Source organism: Haliaeetus leucocephalus, unplaced genomic scaffold (genome assembly GCF_000737465.1).
Source record: "Haliaeetus leucocephalus isolate CR32 unplaced genomic scaffold, Haliaeetus_leucocephalus-4.0 Scaffold536, whole genome shotgun sequence".
Lineage (NCBI taxonomy): Eukaryota > Metazoa > Chordata > Aves > Accipitriformes > Accipitridae > Haliaeetus > Haliaeetus leucocephalus.
The window spans coordinates 5,669,073-5,689,826 of NW_010972972.1; positions in this window are offsets into that span (position 1 = coordinate 5,669,073).

Sequence of the window (20,754 nt, forward strand, 5' to 3'; positions counted from 1 at the left end):
TTGCTCTGTTATAGCGCTGGTACCACATAGCACCGCATGCTGCATCCAGGCTCTGAGGATGCTCCCAGACCCGGCAGCACAGATAAACCTTTGTGCCTGACTATCAGCGGCTGTAAGCAAACAGTTTGGGTGCTGTGTCTATAAAATGGGGTAGTGTCTCTCCAGGGGCTTGGAAGGAAAATGTTTTTTTTGCATCCTGTGAAGTGCTGGGGTTTTGGCACTTGTGCAGTTGTTCTGGGACCAAAAAAAAAAAAAAAAAAAAAAAAAACAAGGGGTGGGATTAAAAAAAAAAAGCACACAAAGGGTTTTTGCCTTACTAGCTGGGAATTGGGCAGTCATTTGGGATTTGATTCCCGGCTCTGCTGCTCCTCCCCATTCTGGGTGAAACTCCAGCCTAATTTATCTTAGAGCAGAAAAGATATAAAGCCTGTTCCTAATGGAAATGTGTTGAAGCCTGGTAAGCACCATGCAGGTTCACAGATGTGCATGCAAGGGCAAGTTCAACTGAAGCATTTTTCCGAAGAAAACCATTTTGAAAAAAAACAACAACAACAACAACAAAAAAAACCACCAAAAAACAACCATGTTGGTGGCTCCCCCTCACTTCTGTGTTTAGACTAGAAATATCTGGGAACATGTACACAGCAGCTTCCGCAGCACAGCTCACCGACAGCTCGCTCCCATGCAACAGTCCTACCCCTAAACCAGGGACCGGGGAGGCTGAGGTTCCCTGTGGGCTTTGAAATGCACTGAGCACAGCAGGAATCCTCCTGCTTGAAGAAGCAATCTTATACCAGCCCAGCTCCCCCGAAGAGATCCTTTCCCTCTTTCCTTCTCCCAATCCCACAGTGTAAACACCACCGGGCACTTTGATGTGATGCCGGGGCAAAGGCACGGGAGAAGGGGTTGCAGCCTCCCAGCAAATGCTCAGCCCTGCCACGAATCCCCATTAAAACAAAAGCAAACCAAAAAATAAAAAAAGTGATCCCAAAGGAACCGGCGAGCCCTTCTGCCCCCCCAGCACCGCAGCAGGATGGGAAGCAGTTGCCAGTGGTTGCTTTTTCCAGGCGGAGTTGTGCACGCGGAGCCTGACTCATCCCCGGCAGGAATTTCTATCTCACCCTGTCCCCTCCGTGGGAGCAATCCAGCCCCTCTCTCCGTCCGGAGATTTTTCAGCCATCCCCCGGAAAGCAACAATGAGGAGTCACAGGGGGTGAAGGCGGCTGTCAAGAGCAGCCAAAAAGCAAAGACCTTCCCTGGCCCCAACTGTCCGCAGCTGTGCAGGGATGTGTCCGAGAGGCCCCCGCAGTCCTCGCTCCCTCCCAGCTGGCAAATGCGTGTTTTGGAAAGGAGGAGAGGTGAAATTCTGCAAGACTGGGGCGAGCTGCCCCGCCACGAGGGTTGGAGGACTGGACATCAAGAGACAGACATCTCATGTGGGAATTGTCCCGGTGATGGTCCCTAGGTGCAGCCAGGGCTTTCGTGGTCCCCAGGGCTGGGCAAGGCACGGTGAGGGATCTCAACCCTCCCAGGAAGCCTCAGGTCTATTTGCAAGCTCAGATTAGCCCCATGTGCACAGACAACAGGTCCAGCCATGTGCTAAGAAGGAGACATCCCGGGATGACCACGCTGCCAGGTAGCCCGTGACTCATGAGATAACCACATCCCTCACCTGGGTGAGCTGCAGTCACTCACCCGCTGCTTCCATTTCTCCTTCAAGATAAGCAGCGAACCCAGAAGAGCAGAACCTGCCTCTTGCTGTGGCCACAGAGCACACCCTGATCCTGCAGCCCCCGTCAGTAGGAGCTGCCAGTACCGATGCTGCAGCAGCTGCTAATGTGATACAAGACCTTAATTCAGTTCACCACACAACAGCAATAAATCCAACCCGGCATGATTTGCAGTGCTGATGTAGGTTTAGGGTAGCCTCGGGGGCAAGCCTTGATTTCTCCAGGGGAGCGTGTGGTGCAGAACTTGAAAGGAGACCTTGGAAAGCTGAAGGTAGAAGGAAAGAGTCCAGATGTGGACCTCATTTGCAGCAAAACACCAGAGAGGTCACCAGCGTACGGGGACACAGCAGCCACCTGCAGCAGGACTGTCCTGTCTGAGCTGGGCCAGATGTTTGCAGCCCCAGTCATGGGTTGTGCTGGTTGGGATGTGTTTGACTTAATGCTCGAGGGATACGCTCGCTAGGAGACAGCTTCCCCCGTCACAGCAAGCCTGAGCAATGTTGAAACCATAATCCTATGTTGAAACCATACAAAATTCAGGGCCTTCCATGGTTTCATCAGGTGTTTGCACTGAGCTTCTTTAAGGGCTCAACAGGAATTTAGAAACCTGGGTGCAGTCCTCAGTTGCACCCCAGCCTGTAACCTCACCCAGAGACTGCTGAGCTCTTCCCTGACTGAGTCAAATTTCTCAGTTCCCCATTTTGGGAGGCGGAGAAGATCTTTGCTGCCATGAACGGGGACATTCTGATGCTCAGAGCCCTCCACCTGCCTAGCCATCACCCAGGCTAGTCCACACTGTCCCAAAGTTGTTTCAAAGTCACTTTTTTTCTCTCCAGTGTGTTTACCACCCCTTCCCTCTCCAGACTCCGTACATATTTATAGACAGTGATGTCTCATCCTTTGTTTTCCTGGACTAAACAAATAATTTTCACTTGGAATCACAGAGCACTCAAAAAGCCACTGAGACATCCCTTGCCCCAGGCAGGCGTAGCTATGGCATGTGTTTATCTGCCATGTGCTTTAAGACCTCCAGCGATGGGAACTGCAAGCCCTCCCCAGCCTTATCTCTCTTTGTCCGTATAATTTTTGCCTAATATCTGACCTTAATTGGTAGGATGTAAGGCTGTAACGTCTCCTCCTATGCATCCTGGGCATGGAAAAGTTTATGCCTTTGCTCTTTGTACCAGCTTTTTCTATGTATTTGAAGGCCATTTTATGTCTCCACTTGGTTTCTTCTGGCTAAAGATCCCATTTCAATTCATCTTTGCCCAGAAACTGCATTTTCCTGATTGCCAGTCTCTCCCATAATTTTTTTCCAAGTCTCTCTTTGGTCCTACCTGTTTTGATATCCGCACCAGGCTGCATACAGTTCAACAGCCAAAGGCTCCCCAAGGCACACGACTGCAGGTAGACTGTTTGCAGGACATGCAGCCCAGGACAATGCTGTCCTTTTGTTTTTTACATCAACACCATCTTCTTTGCCTGGTGTCCAGCAAGTGATAGATGAATGGCCCTTCTCCAAACCTTCACGGGCAGTACTGCTGGCAGAGAGCTCTGTAGGGACAGCGTGGGACTGGCAGATCAGGGGAGAGGATGGCTGAGCATTTAGAGCACTAGATTGGGTATTGGATGCTTGAATTTACATTCCTGCTCTGTCAGACTCCCTGGATGTGCAAATCAGTCTCTGACAGCCACTGGGAGCAGCAGGACTTTGGTCGCTCCAAGGATTTGGGCTGGTCTTTCTGTGCTTCCAGCAAAGTGGCTGTGCAGGAGGAGGTATCCCAAAGGATCTGTGTTGCGGCCCAAACCCTTCCCTGATCTGCTGAAAACACCCTTCCAGATGTATCTGGGGATCTCATTTGCCTTTGCTCGTGCAGCATCACACACTTGTGATCAGCCAGAGTCCCCCCACTGTCTCCTCCTCCTCATGTCCTCCAGACGAGCTCAGAAGTGACGGGGCTGGTGTCCATCCCCCAGCATGGGACATGCACACTGGCAAGTACATTACTCTAGCCCTCAATGGCGTCTAACCCTGGTGGACAAGGGCATGGCCTCCTCTGCTCTCCCAGTGCCTCCCAGGCTCGTGTCATCCCTTCCCATCATCACAACTGGTGCCGGGGGCTGCGCCGCACCCCAGAGCTGGTTGCATCCTATGCAAACCCTGTTCAGGTATAACAAGTCCTTTGGTCTCCTAGAGGGAAAAGCTGTTGAAACATTAGAAAGTATTACGCAGCATGGGGTAGGGCCTCCCTCCATCACGGTACCGATCCTCAGATCTGCTTTGAGAAGCTTTCTCTCTACAGTGCTCACACTGGCTGCTCAGAAGAGAATTTCCTATGGGAATAAAAAGAGGTCTTTGTAGTCCCAGCCCATCCGACTCTACCCAGGAGAAAAGGCTGCAGGTAGAATCGCAGAATGGTTTGTGTTGGAAGGGACCTTAAATCATCTAATTTGACCCCCTCTACCACGGACGGGGACACCTTCCACTAGACCAGGTTGCTCACAGACCCATCCAACCTGGCCTTGAACACTGCCAGGGATGGGGCATCCACAGCTTCTCTGGGCAACCTCTGCCAGTGCCTCACCACCCTCACTGTAAAGAAATTCTTCCTTATATGTAATATCTAAATCTACCCTCTTTCGGTTTATAACCATTACCCCTCATCCTATCACTACACTCTCTGATAAAGAGTATAGCAGACAGTGATACAGGTATGGCAGAGATGTGCCCCCATCTCCTGGGACACTGGCTGGCGTGCTTTTCATTCACCAGCTATGCAAAACATACCAGCTCACCCTTTTTTTCCCCCACCCTGTGCAGACACAGATTGAATGTCAGTGGAAAATAATTCCTTTAATGAATGTGCTGGGATAGATCAGCTGACTGGGTTTGCTTCAGTAAATCTCATGGTCACACAGCCCTAAATGTGCAGCAGTGTCTGTCTAAGCCTTTCCGTTTATAGGACAGAGATGGGAGCCAAGAGGATGGAAATAAAGTGTTTGCAAGCAAAAGGCCATAGGGTTTAGAGGTGGAACAAGACTCTGCAGAGGAAACGGGCTGCACTTGCAGAGAGGTTTGTAGGCTGGTTAGCAAGTACATATCCAGGCATGAAATGGAGCTGACCGAACATCCCTGCGTGCATCTGGTCAGTCTTCTGCGCAGAGGTCAGGGGTAGGGCTGTGCTGTGCAATGAGTTCTGGGCACCGGGAGAAAAGCACTGGTTCCTTCAGAAAGGCAAAGTGCCAGTGGGGCTGGGACCTGCCTTCCAGGTTGGGGATGCAATATCGAAGTGGTTACAAGAGGGATGCTGGAAGAGTGATCATCAAGTGCTCCTTGAGGCAGCCTGGCTCATCTCTCCGACCCCACATCTCACCAGCCTGTTGCACAGGAGCAGAAATCCAGCTCCGGAATAAATCACAGCTGTCTCCGAGGCAGGGTGCAACATCGGCTTTAGCTGGGCGAGCTGCCACGCCATGATAAAGCAGATCCTCCCTCAAAGGCAAGACCCTGAGCTGCTGCTCCTTGGGAAGCTGGCTTGTTGATGAACTGTGTCAGTGAAAACATTTGCCTTTAATTCCCCCTTCATTCAGTAGATCCCTGTGGGAGGCATCCTATCCTTAATAAAGGCGACATAAGGCACCTGGAAATGTGTGCATAGGCACTCAGATGCCTGGTAAATCACCACAGACAGGCTGTAATAATCATGACAGGCTCTAATTGCTCTGTCCTGGCTATATATATAGGGTAAAACTTATTGCTTCCGTTGGTTATTCCAATGCAAGGGGCTGTTAGAGCAGGTCTGAGTTACTCTGCAGGGATTTTCCTAACTGCTAGCAATTGCAAAGTCAGGAGAGGAGGGGATCTGAGCAGGAACTGCTCCTAATGTTTCATTTAAAATGTCCATTGCCTGAGCATGAAATGTTTCATGTCAGATCTGTAGGGGTTTTTCAGGTCGATCGGTAGGTTTTGCTGGCATTAGTACCGACACCACTGAGGCTGTCAGCTCCGATCATGCACTGCATGGCTCAGGGCTCGCTGGTGACTGAGAAAATGTTTGGTCTCCATCCAGTTCAGATCGAACTAATTAAAGAAAATAAAACACTTCCCTACAAGCCAAAACCTCCCTTTCTGGTTGGTGTTTGATGTGAGGCTGCAGTTTTGGATCAGACCTGAGTGGGAGACCATAAGCGTATTGCTGCAAGCCCCCTCTGATGGCTCCAGCCCTTTTTTTTTTTCCAGTTGCTAGTGCCCTGTGGGAAGCCAGCCCTTCCCATCCCCTGCTAAAGATATTGCTTGCTGCTTGGGTTGGGCTGTGCACCCTGGCACATCCTTCAAGGACACATGGATGTGCCCCAGAAGCAGGAGATCTGGCACCTCGTGGAGTAGTGACTAACAGCTACAGCAAGGGAGGGCAGCACGTCCCTCTTCTCAATATACCCACTAATTTTGAAGCACATTGGGATACCCAGAAGATGCCTGTACTTTGATTTTTTTCCACCCAAAAGGACTGACAATCCAGAATAGGGAAAAAAACAGTGCCTGGCAAATACTACCAACACCATCCTCCTGACACCAGGGCTTAAATTGCACATAGCCTGAGCCACCCGTGACACGGTACGTGGTGGGACGTGGCCTTTTCTTCTCTTTGCATCATTCAGAAATGCTCTGAGCTCCACATTGGCTCCAACGCTGGGTGCTAAAAGGGTTCTGTGACTGCAGGATTGGCCCCGCAGCTCCCTGAGGGGCTGCCCCTGGCTTCTGGGGGGGGGGGTTCTTCCACCGGCAAAGCTTACAGAAAAGGGCTGCGAGGGGGGAAGAGAGGGACCATCAGAAAAAGATGGATCGGGACCCTGGCACCAAGGAGGACAAGTTGGGCTCCCTCGCCCCGATTCTGGGATGCCCCACGGCTGGCGGTGGCACCGGGCTCGCCCGCGGAGCTGTGTCACCCGCGCCGGTGGCTGAGCCACCAGGGACCCGGCACGAAGCCTCTGTGGTTTTGATAGTGGTCAAGGACGGAGGACATGAGTTAAGTTCCCCTTCAAAGCCAGGCTGGATGGGGCTTTGAGCAACCTGGTCTAGTGGAAGGTGTCCCTGCCCATGGCAGGGGGTTGGAACTAGATGGTCTTTAAGGTCCCTTCCAACCCAAACCATCCTGTGACTTTATGATTCTATGATTTTATATGAGAGCGCTGCTCTAATTCCCTCCTGTCCTACGCTCTTCCTGGAAGTTTTTCCTGCAGATCCCGGCTGCTCCCTGCCTCTCTTTCCCTCCCTGCATGGGAAAGAGGTGAACGGTTCAGAGAGTCCTCGTGGCAACCGGGATTTGGGCAGTCTGTGGAATCCTTTCAAGAGAAAAGGATCCTGCAGGTACTTCAGAAAGAAGGAGAAGGACTCCCTCTCTCTGCCCTCTAGCAGAACAGCAGCATTGACCGAGCTTTTAAAACGAAACCTGAAAAGACATATGGGATCTCGCAGCGTGCTGCGTGCTGGTCGGGCACCCATTCGATGCTGCCCAATTTGGGTCCTCAGCATCTGAAGGGGCATGGGATTATCTATGCTATCATCGTCTTCTTTCTAATAAATCAGATTTTAAATAATACTTTGCAGAGCCTGAGTGTCTTAGAAGGATGAACCAGGAGAGAAGACGCATGCAGGTCCCCAAGGCATCACTCACATCTGTGCTCCCCTCTGCTAGATGCTGGGCAGAAGTAACCCCAATTCACAGAAATCCACCCCATTACCCCCAAAATAAACTGATATTAGAGCCAGGGGTATTGCAGCCAGGAGGATTACTCTCTGCTTACAGCTCGGGGTGGGCTCTGAAAGTGCCCAAGATATATCAAAATTTGCAGCAGAAGACTTAACGCCGCCGGGGGAAAATACCCTCACAAGTTCCCATCAGCTCGGGGCCAGCGCTTGCAAGGGGAAGGACTGCAGCCCCCCTGTTCTGCCCCCCCAAACCTGTTGCATCGGAGCAGCATCAGCCCTTCAGGGCCACGGTTGCCCGTGATTGTGTCACCCTGCCAGAGCGGGTAGAGGCTGGGTGAGTGCCCAGTTTGCTTTAGCATCCCTTGTTTTGGGGGGATCACAGATCTGGCTGCCCCCTCCTGGGAAGGCCAGCAGTGTGCGTTGTCCCCAAAATGTTCCCTTGACTACACAACACCCTGCACCAACCGAGCAGCACATCAGGGAGTCATGGGGGAGTGTCGTGGGTGCTATAAGCGCGCCTGGGAGATTAATCTGCAGAGGGCACAGCAATCCCACACTGTTAAATGGGAATGGTGTTTCCATGCAGGCAAAGCCAGGTCCCTGCAAAATCAGTGCCTGTTCCTCTTCCTGCCAGGCTCCTCTCCAATGTCAGCAGAATCATCTGCTGACAACTATGTAGATTCCACGAGCAGTTTTTACCACCAAGAATAATTTAGAACTGGGCTAGCTACCCCAGGGATGCTGAGAGCTCTCTTCCATCACCGGGAGCCCGCAAGCATTTGCAGAGCCAATGCAATGAGCAGTGAGCCGACCCGAGCTTCAGGAATCAGCTGGAAAGGAGAAAGCCAAGACAAGGATGCAGGGCAGAGGATGGGAGAGAAGATGGTCCCATCAAGAAGTAACAAAAAGAAAATATTCCCTGTGAAATGTGGTGTCTGCATCCATCTTTGCTTCATTTTTTCCTTCCTGGCCCCAGCCAGCCTTGTTACCTCGCCTGGCTCAGAGATACACATCCCTTATGGTATCCCTGGCCCTAGAAACAACCCCAGGAGCTCCTGCACCAGCCTGTGGCCCTTCTCATCCTGCGTCCCCCTGCTCAGAACCTCCGCTGTCACATCGTGCCTCTGTCCTTCCACCCTGCACCAGTACAGGAGAGGCATAAATATTTCACTCTGCACAGATAAACTGCTTGTTCCTAATGTCTATATGAAACTTTGGTTACACCAGACAAAGACAAGCAGAAGTAAAACAAATCAGTCATAGCCACTTGGTTATGAAAAAAAAAAGCAGTTACAACTAAATCAAGGAAAAAACTAAGCTTCAGGCAGCTCGAGACAAGTTAAGACAAAGCAGGACTAGCAAACCCCATTCCTGCGGTCCTACAAACCCAGCACAAAGCCGGCAACCCGGCCCTAGCAGTGGCAATGCTGCTTTTCCTGGGCTACAGCACCCATACCAGAGAAGAAGGAGCCCGTGCAAGACCTTCGTCAGGTCTGTGAACGCTTCGTGCCAGGTCCCTGGTGGCTCACCCAGGGACCAGAGTGGTCAGAGAGCAGGAGCTGCTCCCTCCGGAATCTGCAGGCAGCCCCCGGCCGGGAGCCGAGGCAGAAAGCCACGGGTGGGAGCAATATTGTCCCCGCTGCGGAATGATAATTCCATCTTTTTCCAATGGTCTCTCTTGCCTTGGATCAGTCTTTTCCATATGCTTCGCTGACACTTACAGCCCCAAAAGTCCTCCTAAATATAATTGTTCTCCCAAGTGCAGGCATCAGCTCGACCAGGGATCAGATAGAGCCCAGAGACAGCAGCACAGGGATCGTGCTGTTTCTTGTGGTTTTATGGCACTTTTTGAAGCATGGGAAGCTGTCGGCCACGGCCACATGCAGACAGAACTGTATTCCCAGTGCAGGATTCAGAGCGTGGGACTGGGGCTGGGACAAGCAAGAGAAACCCTGGTCGCAGTCAAGGCTGGGGGAGGTTTTCGCCTTGATCTTACCCCTGAGGATAGCGATCGTGCCCATCCAGGGATGCATGGATGACATCAAGGCGCACAATTTTCTGTTCATCTGAAGCAAGAGCGCTGAGGTTCTCCAGCTAATGGGAAAACACGGGTGACGAGGTCCTACGGGACCTGCTGGAAAACATCGTGCCATGATGTCTAGCGCTTCTCTGAAACCTCATGTCCACGAGAATTTATTTGCACCAACTCTACATCAGTCCTGTGGTGCCCAAGATGATTCCTGCAGGGCTTTTCAGGTGTCTCCCCACTCTGTCGCCTGGTGACCCACCTGCCACTTCATAGCCCCTTCCATGCAGCGACCACGGACCCTCCTGCAAACGCTGTGGCTCGACCTGCCATCAGGAAAGCTCGAGGCAGCGGTGAATTGCTTGATTCAAAGGTACGTGGTGACTCAGTGGCAGAGCCCAGAGTGGATTCGTTATGCATCCCACATTTTATGAACTTGCCTCCAGCAGGTCCAATTATTCTATTAGCTGGAATTAGGGAGAAAATAATTGTTAAATAGTTAATTCATCAAGACAGGCACTGTCACAGTGACTGAAGACATTTCTGAATTTTGGGGTGTGTTTGAAAAATGAAGACAAAAATGGGGGAAAATCAACTAAGCAGTTTGTTTTGATGTCTTTAAATGTTTTCATTTTCTTTGCCTGAAAATGATATTTGAGGCTACATTAAGCCCTTTTTTACTTTGGAACAATACTGAAATAAAAACCAAAACGTTTCCTTAAAATTAAGTGTTGTGGATTTCTCTTTTGGCTAGAAAATTGCCCCTTCTGACTTCATTTGTCCCAAAAGAACAATGAATTTGATCTCCTGGAGTGATTCTTGGGACAAAAACTCTACTCCTCCCAAAGCTGTGCCTGTAACATCAGAGATGGTTTGTACATCTCCTCCATCATCAACCAACTGCCATTTCTAGCAAGTAATTCTTCCCACCGTGGGCACATAGGAAACATCTAACGTTTCATTTTGAAAGCCACCTGAGTGGTGTAGGGTCATGATGTCCTACAGATAATTCCACCACCACTGAGGCCACTAAAACTTACTGCACTGGGGTGTCTCCCTGGTTTGCAGAGAAGGGAGGAGAAAACAGCTTCATCCATACCCAGCACCCAATACCTGCCAACATCTGGCTGCTCATCACTCATCAGACCCTTGCTCCAGACCAGTGAGTAGCCCCCAGCAACCCCCACATGGGTCCAGCTCTCTGCATGCCCAGAGATGGGGCTGACCCTATCCCAGGGGACCTGATTTTGTGACCTTGGTGACCACATCGGTGGCTTCCCGGACATGTGGGTGCTGCACACATCAGTTCGCCTTTGTTTTAATGGAGCTGGGCTAAGAGCTTTCCACCAATGCGGCAAGAGTAGACTGGAAATGTGAAGCACCAGCTCTCAGGCCTCTTTTAGCTCCCCTGCTAGTTGCTATGTGGGAAGTTTGTACTAGGGGTCCCACTACAGACACATGCTCAAAGCAGAGGCACGGGGTCCATAGAGGAGATGGAGAAATAGCTTTTCTCTAACTCCTGCCACTGTGTCCAGACAGACAATGGGAAAGGGTTAAAAAAAAAATTAAAAGTTGAAAAATAAAACCAAACAGGAATAAAAAATGGAGACAAAGAGATGCTCATGGGGGTTTCCTGAAAAAATGTGAAATCAAACCTGGAAATGTGGTATTGGAGGGTATTCATGAATCAAGGTGAACAGGAGACACCAAACATTCTGCATTTTATGCCTCATCACAAGTGCATTCACTGAGAAAACAGATTCCTGTGCCACTGCGATTTCCCATGTGGATGCTGTGTCTCTGAAGAGGTGCCAGGGAGTTCTCCTAGAAAAGGACCACAAAGGGAGTGCTCGTTAGGTGGGTTACAGCTCACAGACACAGCACTAAAGGAGGCTGCTGGGGCAGGAAACATGGGCTTGAACAGAAACTGGGATTTTGGATCTGAAGATCTTGCAACTGTCTCCACCGGGGGGGCAAATTTGGCTTGTTTACAAATTGTACAATGTACGAATTCCAGTTTCTCCACAATTTTGTGTGTCCAGCACACAGCTTTGCCATTGGAAACTGCAGTCAACAATAACCACAGCTGGGTATTACTGTATCCAACACATACCTGTGCCCTTGGAAGTTTAGGATAAGCGTTTCCCTTTAACTAAACTGCAGCCCTTGATTCACGTCCTGAACTATTCAAAGCTCAGGAGCTGCTTTTCATTCTTTGCTGCTTCTTCTCTATGTTCGGGCAGCAAATGAGCTTGAAATAAATCTCATCTGGATGGGGCTGAGCCAGATCCATGCAAGAGAGGAGAAGGGCGCCTGTAAGAGGCTTTAATTCACACATGTCTTCCTAACCACAGCATCCCCCCGGGTACCAAACCAGGAGTGATCACAGGGGGATACAGGTCTTGTCATCAAACCTGACAGAGTCCAGAAGTGCAAATGGTTTTAAAGACTGAATCCAAGCTGCTTGTGCATGGCTGGTAAACATCCAGCATCCCCCTGAAAGTAATCAGGAGTGAAACAACAGTCCTCATTCATCTAATCCTCCTACCCCACCTCTCCCACGCATGCCCAACCACCTCTGCCCCACGCTGAACAAGAGACCTTGTGTGCAAAACCAAATTCATCAGCACCGATGCCTCCTCCAGTGTTGCAAACAGCCTGTCAAACCCCGGGTGCTATGCAAGAAATGTTTAATTTGCTGTGTGTTGGGCCAAGAGCATGAACGGTGCTGCCTTTGGGCAGCCCAGTAGCTGGAGGTGAAAAGAGAAGCAGTTCGTGCATCTCCTCCCACTGTGGGAAACAGACAGCTCCTTGCTTAGAGCAAAATTTGGGCATCCATACTGGAGAAGGGTCATCGATCATGGTCCTGTGGTGCTAGGGGCTGCAAAAACACAAAGCAAGAGCCTGTTCCTGCCTGGGGTTTGTGACAGACTGACCAGAAGGTGGGAGAGAAGACAAGGATACAGAGGGGTGCTCTGTGGCTGTGAGGACCATGTAGCCTGCCTGGCCATGCGATCCATCTCTGCTGGATGAGATTTGAGCTGGGTAATCACAGGGGCTCTGCCCTGCGTAGGTACAGCTGGCAAAGAGCAGCTCAGCATCCTGCGGTACCAGCCCTCCGGGCAGACTATCTGTCCAGGGAGTGAGAAGATGCCTCTGTGACTCCCTGTAAAGTGCTCGGCATCCTTTCGGAGAAGGAAAGCAGGACAAACCAGTGGTGCAGGATGCCTGGCTCTGGTTCTGCCCCACACTTGCTCTCTGTGCCTCAGTTTCCCCAAGTCTTAACCCAGGACAATCAGCTTTGCCCAACTTCATAGAATGTTTGGACATCTGCAGATGCAGATCTTCTGTGATGAGTCAGATCTTCCCTTGTGTGACTCAGCTCACAGATGCTGAGTCCTGCATCACCGTGACCATCTCCCACTGAACAGCTACAGAGCTTCCTCTGCTCCAGGATCTGTATTTGCTATTTTTACTGTAGCAACACAGCCACAGATGCCTCCTGAGTGCCTGACTATTCCCACGACTCAATACTTCTGTGAGTTTCTAGACCCATTTGGGAAGACCAGGAAAAAGACCTTTCTAGATTAAACATTTCTGTTAGCAACACAGGGGTCATCACAACATCTTCATCAGCATGTTATGAATGAATATAACCTCTGGTCTATGCAATGATGTAAGAGAGAGACAAAGGCCAGGGTATATTTGCCTGCAGTGGCCAAGCTGCTGCCAATGCCCACAGTAGCTAATTTAACTATAGGGACAGCCAAAAGGCATTTCGACCTGCTCTGTCCCATCCCAGTTACCTCTCAAAGCCTCAGGTTCCCAGTGGCCAGGACACCAGCTGAGCATTACAAGACTCAGACACATGCACGCTCAAACCCTGCAAGACTTGCTGTGTCCAATGGCCAGAGGGTCATTTGTGAGGAAGAAGCGAAGAAGAAACATTTGCAATGGCTGGATGGATTTTTTTGTGCTTTCAGTGAAGACTGCAGCAGCTGTGGTTAATTCTAAAATGGGAAATAGAGAAAAGTTCATTGGCCGATCAACAACTTTCCTCCCTGCATGTTATAAAAGAAGGAAAATGGAAATCTAACAGTGGCTTTCGCTTCTAAAATTAACATAATTCTCCCTGACACAAGAATGCAGCTCTGCAATACCAACAGCACAAACCCTGGCACTCTGGCAGGACCAAGATCTGATCCTGGAAAAGTCTTTAATGTGTGGATGCAGCCCATTGACATCTGGAGCAAAATGCTAGCGGCCCCTTCTAAAGATTACACTAGCAGGCGTCGCTCTGCAAGAATGCATCAGGGTTGCATCATGTGGGCTCCTTGAATTTTCCAGAAATCCTGCCTACCACCTCTTCCCTGCCAAGTTTTCACTGAAAATCTATACAGTAGCTAGGAAATACACACTGAAATTCTCTGCTGGCATATTTTAAACAGGCAGGAGTATTTAGACTAAGCATAGTATGTGGTTTTTGATGCCAGGACATATGAAAGACGTCCCTTTTTGCTAAGGGTCCCACATGCAGAACCAGTATTCTGGGACATAGGAAACTTCAGACAGAGAGAAATACATGGTGAAATTTATTAAACATTACCTGTGACACTATGCATCTATCATGCACTGCAGAACGACATCAGAAGTGGCATTAAAGTTGCAAAAAGCACTAAAAAGCTTGGAAAGGCCAAAGTAAGTTCAAATGGGTAACTCTCACTTGAGCTCAACCACTTTTACGACACAGAGAGCAAAGAAACTCTCAGATGCCTTACCTCTGTTCTCATCAACGCACGCTCAGTCCCCCACCAGCCGGTCCCCTTGCCTTGGAGACTGGTCTTGGCCTTTTGCAGATACGTCCTAAACTGCCACAAGGGTTATGCTTCCTGACCCAGTTTGGACCTATGTGAAGGGACCCGACCGGCGTGACATTTGCCTCCCATGGGGGTGCATTCTGTCAACCCAAGCAAAGACGCAGCAGCTCAGATCTAGACACAAACTGGTTTGGTCCCACCAGATCAGCACAACAAGGTCACCAGGGCTGGGGCAACCAAGAGCCTCTGGTCCCTGGACCCGGGGAAGGATGAAGCCCCTTCTCCTGTTGTATCTCTCTGGGCAGCTTTTCTGCTGCTTCTGTAAGAGCAGAAGAGACGAAGAGGCTGCCAAGCCCCTTCCTAAGCATCCCTTTGCTTATATATCCGCAACACGTGGGTGATGAGAAATGTACACGCCATTTACTCCTGCTGGACCGCTGCCTGGTGCAGGGGGGGTGCCGAGCCCAGCGTGTCTTTCCTCAGATTCATCTCTCCCCTCCTCCTTTCCTGCCTTAAAACTGGTGCATCAAGCACCCCGAAGTCCACAACGCAGCAAACCCCACAGCCCTCTCCTGCATTCGACCCCCCCAGCCCCACCAGCATCACCAGTAGCAGAGTTTTGCAGCTTGGCTTGCTGGGGACCTGATTTCCAACAACCAAGCCACTTTGAGGGACATCGGCAAGATTGGCGAGGCAGGCAGTTGTGTAACTTGGGTGCCTACACACAAGCGGGCGTGCACACGCGTGCACACGCGTGCACACGCTGAACCCGCCCCGCTGCCCGCCCCAGAGCAGCGATGTGCTGGAAGCAGAAGATTGGCTGGCGGAGGATCTCTTTCCAAGCAAGGGTCGGTTTTAGGGGCGTTTCTGCTCCATCGGCTGGCTCCAGAATAAATGGTTTCCTTTTACATCCTGTTTCCTCAGAAGAGGCCTGAAAAATCGCTGCGCTGCAGGGGAGGGGGGGCATGTGGGTCTGCGCCTCCTCTCAGCTTTCTGACAGCTTCAACCAAATTTAAAGGAGAGGCAGAGAGCTCAAAACTTTGAAGTTCCCATATGCTTCTTGAAAACAGGCAGCCAGGAAGAGCTTTAACATCCCAGCGGACGGGAATTCAGCTTTTTAACGAGACGTCAGAGATTCCCCTTTGCAGCCCCACTCTGTGCATGACTGAGCAGACGGACCACCCTGGTCCTGGGCCTTCTTTGCTCGTATTTTGTAATAAAGGGTCAAAAACTGGAAATGGCGCATTCCTTGCTGCCTGCCTCAGCCTCCTCACAGTGGGGAAACTGAAGCTACGGCGTCCCAAATCACCGGTCTGGCCCCGCTCTCGCAGCCTGCCCTTGAGATGGCCCTGGCGTTCGCGGGGCTGACGTGGCTGAAAAACTAACCACTTTCTTTTACTTTCGGTTAATTTTCGGGTGGATCCAGACGGTCCCAGTCACTACGAGGCAGAAGGGCGGGGGTGAGGGCTGAATATCACCAGTCCAAGGCAGCACATCCAGCCAGCCTGGAGAGCGTACCCCCGAGTCCCGCGTCTTGTTGGTTTGCCACGATCCCAAGCCAGAGCTCCTGTATCAGTGTAGAAAGAGCACGGGACCTGCAAACCACGTGCGTCCTCCCAGCTTGCCACCCAGGGATGGCAAACTCCTGCCCCAGAGCTGTGGCTGTCCACAGGGACCCCATCTCCTCCCCCCGTAGCCCGGCTCCCGGGAAGGTACGGGATGCAGGGGTTTGCAATCCGACCTGCCGTCACCCGCGCTGGACCTCCGCCGAGGCCTCGCAGATGTCATTCTTTCCACCCAAAAGCACCAGAGGAATTTCCCCCCGCCTCGATGTGTTGGCAGGAGACCCTGTGGATTTTGAACTTTTCTCCGGGAGTATTAAACAGGGATTACAAAGCGGGATCAAGGGAGTCTCTCTCCTCTGTGCCCTGTGGGAAAGCTGGAGCTGTGGCCTCGCTTGCCTGTCCTTCCCTGTTCGTGCATCACGGCATACCTGCGTGATACCACGGATGGAGAATTCGCCCCCCTCCAGGGCAATCACAGTTCTTTTTCCTCTGCCTTTTTCTCCTCCATCACATCTGCTGAAGAGGCAAAAGCTGACCAGTGCTTTGCAGAGGATGCGTGCATCCAGAGGCTGAATTTGCAACTTCAGGGCATATAAACTCACCCGGTGACCTCCCAGAAAGCCAGGGGCTGGCATCCCCAGCTCTGGGCACAGCAGGCTAGCAGAGACGAGTTTGGCTCGTCGCTGCTGCAGACCAGACAGGCCAGGGCACAGATCCACGGGATGCTCAGCCTTTCAGCTTCACTGCCGTCCTTTGTGTGCCGTCTATTCAGATAAAGCTGGTCCCTTCCAGCTCCAGCCAAACTGGGACCTGGGCACGGCCACAAGCCAGAGAGGGGGAAAAGGGCTCTGATTCTGCCGGAGTCCAAGACATCGCTACCTGCAAAGCCATCGCTCCGTGATGCCTGGAGATGCGCGAATGAGTTCAGAGCGGCAAAGGAGGATGTTGCAAGGGGAAAATTAAAGCACCGATCCTGAACTTGCCCTTGAGCTGAGCAGAGAAGCAGAATCCCCCCAAAGCCTTTGTATGTGCGTACCCAGAGAACCAGGCGAGCTCTGACTAGCTCTGGATAGGGAGGGATTCCCTCACCCAACACATGCTTGATTTGCCTGGAGGTGAGGCCGTGGTGTTTTGAGTGCTACTGGGAATTCACCTGAGACTGGAGTCATGCTGGCTGCCACCATTCATGGCTCCTCACATGGCTCTGGGAGATGACCGCAGGCTGGATCCCTCCATCGGCCATGGCTGCTTCCAGGCTCCATCCAGACCCGTTTTGCTATAGTTTGGGGAAGAGATTTGGCTGGTGAAACTGAGACACGTGCAAGCTCCTCAGCCATCCCAGACAGATCCGTGATAACACCGCTCCTGGGCCTGCCCGGGAAGCTCTGAGAAATGGTCTGGGGAGGATTGAACTGATTTGACAAGGTTTGAGCTGACCGAGGGAGGGTTTCTTTAAGGCTGGTTCACCTTGTCTGTCATTAGGTGAGAAAATGATGCCCAGCAGATGCGGGCAGGAGAAGCAAGCAGCGGTGCAGAGGCAGGGGAGCATTCACACCAGTGCTGCCTTTGTCTCACCCTTGCAGGCAGGTGAGATAACGCTGTCACCAGGATGGGGGACACAAGGGGGACGTGCAAATTTGGGAATTTGACTGTATCAGGGAGTGTCCCAGGCTGACTGCATCCTCTGCAGGAAGACTAGATGCATTCAAGGTGGAGGCTGCAAAGAGGATCAGTATCACTTTTGCTGCCTCCACCGTGATCTTTGCAGATCCCGTGGTTTTTAATCCTCCGAGACCTAATCCTGCCATGTGCTGTGAGACGTTCAGCACCATGATGGCTTCTCAGCTGCTCTTCAGTGCCAGACCCATGCTGGCTCTGAGCATCCCTGCCTTCCTCATCTGCAGCACAGAGAAACCCCAGCGGTAACTGAGTTACCCACAACGGGAGGTAAGGCTCATAAACTCTGAGGCTCGTAAGGACATGCAAAATGTCCCACTAGGCCAGCGTGGGTCATCTATCTCCGCTCCACCAGCAACCATGGGAGAGGCAAGCACCTTAAAAGCAAGCAACTGGTTCCAGCTTGCTTGTGGTCCATTGCACTTGTGCCACCTCAGCACCCAAACCTTCTGGATTAGGGATGTTCAGTATACACCCCCATTAGTATCTACTTCTGGAACTAATTAGTCTAATTTGTCTAATACTTTTAGATTGGATCCCATCTGCCTCCTGTGGATGCAACTGCACGTAAAAGGACTCCCTGGGATCTGTTTTAAAATGATCTCCTGGTAGCTTCTACCTAGCTCCATGCTCTTAACTGTGGGACCCCCCCCCATTAAAGCTGAGAGTTACAAGAAGGGACTAAGTATCTCTGCCCTACAAATTGCCTTCATTGCTATCCTTGCTACAGACCATGCTTGATCCTGGAAAGCAGAAATCCTGCACCAGCGCTGCTTCACGGCAGCTTAGAAGATGCCAGACTCTGTCACTGATAGAAGAAAACAAGGGTCAGTCTCCCAGGTCACTGCAGCCTGCAGGAAACGGGGAATGTGCAAAGCTGCTGGAGTTTATATTTAAAAAGTTCTGTCCAAAGAGCCTGTTAGAGTGCAGTGTTTGCTTTCGTTTGCTTTTGTAGAAGTAAAGTACTCCTTTAATATATAATCAAGTGAATTAGTAACACTGCTTTAAATAAGACAAGCCAAATGACCACGACAGCATCAGTCCAGATGTTTTACAGCTGGGCATCGGTTTTTACCGCAGAGCTGGGTGTAGGACTCGTGGTACCAGTCGGATTTCACTGTTCTCCACCCCAGCAGCTCCCCCGCACCCGGCCCAGGCACTGCGACAACAGGCTGCAAATCTCCGTCTGGTTTGTGGGGGTGTGTAGGATCAGACCCATATCACAAATGGCTTGGGATTTTTTTAATTAAAGTATGTTATAGCTCAGTAGATTTGCAGCCCCCTAAATCCAAAGGCTCCCCAAGGAGGATAACCGCACTTGAAATAACTCGCAACAAAAGAAACGCAAGTTTTGCCCTACGCGCAAGTGTGTTTTAAAGTTGGGCGGCTGGGGGGAGGAGTTGTGCTGGAGAAGTGGATGTGTCTTTTGGCAGCTGGGCCCTCTCATTAAAGGAGCAGAGAAGACGGAAGAAGGCAACTCCCAGTATCGCTCCCCCTTCCCGGTCCTCTCCCCGCATCCCACTGCTGTAGGATCTCCTACGTGGCACTGTGGGGGCAGGGAGCGCTGGCCACAGCGCCTGCAAAGTCCAGTTGCACTTGGAAATCACTCGATGGCAACAAAAATCTCCCCCTGCGACGCAGATCAGCCCGATTCCTAGCACTTTTGCCCTGGACAAAAATGTTCACGGCCAAGATTAAGCTGTTTGATGACATTTTGGTAGAATTTACTCATTTTCTGCACATTCACATCCTAAAGCCCTGCAGATTTAATGTGGCTGTCTTACAGCAATGCACTCGGGATTGTGTTGTCTGGGGGGATGAATTAGTAGCGTGGGGCAGCTGGCGATAGCAGGAATAGCTTGGAATATACAGTCAAAAATTTGAAATAGCTTTACGCTGGGCTGCCTGTCCTCAAACACAAAGAATTATTTTTATTCAACTCCAAATACCCGTTATTGAGGCAGAGCCATTTAAAAGGACTGAAGCACAGAGCCCTGCACTTGTGTCAAAGGAGTTTGGTGCTGGGAGGCATTGGAAGAGACCAAGATTAAAAGTTTTAGAGTTTATTTTAAATTTCACTAGGAAGAAAAAGAAAATCTTACATGGGAAGTAATTACACAGAAGGGTTCGAAGGTGGAGCAATGCAGGGCTTGGCAGAGAAAACCAGCTGACACTGGAAGTTTAAAGGAGCTTTTCTCATTTATCAATTGGTACGTGCTGCTGGTACAAACCAGTAACATTTCACCTGTGTATTGATCGTTTGCAATCAGCAAATTCATTTTTTACTATGGCAACGTAGTAATAAAGCAGAGATTGTGCTATAAAAACCCTGGGGCCACATCCTGATCATTTATGCAGACACAAAGCCAAGAAAACTACTCCAAACATACACGAGGGTGCACAAAAATATGATGCTCAAGGTACTTCAAACCTCTCTCCTCCACTGAAGCCCTCCCTTCCCAGAAGGAAACTGATTTCTGAACATCACATTGTGAAGCCATTAGGACCATTTAGGCACGTTATCATTAAAGACCGCAGCGTAAGGTACCTGCTAGGATGCAAAATGCGCAGGGAAGATGTCAGCTGGAGATATGTTTTGTTCAGGTATTTCTTTCTCCACACACACCACTGAAATAATAAAAATAAAAATTAAAAGGCCAGGAGCCTTCAGGCATCTGAAATGACTCTATGCTTGGCACCCAAAAGGTCACCCAGTGAGTGAGACCCCTTGGCACTTTTCCCCTATAACAGCTTTTGTGCAAATGACACCGCATGGATCAATTCAGCCATAATAAAGGCTACTGGGAATGGACGAACGGGACAATCTTTCTCACAGCCAGAAGCAAACACCCAGTGACCAGAACAAACCTCCTGTTATCTGCTACCACTGTTATCAAGGTCTTGTTGCTGCAAACGGTGCTGTGAGCGAAATCATCGTAGAAACACACAGTTTGTTTTGCTATTAGAGCTGGTTTATTGCAGCTAGTGGAAAATTTTGTACAGGGAGGTCTCAAAGACCTCCCCTCATTTGAGGTGTGGAGTATCTGCACACATGGCATCATCTGAACGGTTTAGACAGAAGAAAAACGTCACTTTTTGATGCCATCTTCTAGAATCGGTAGACCGATGTTGTGCAGGGAATGCAAGGTGCTTGCAAAACAACAACTCAGGTCTGAGGGCAGAATAGTCAAAGCCAGAAGACAAAAATCAGATGCTGTTTTCTACTATA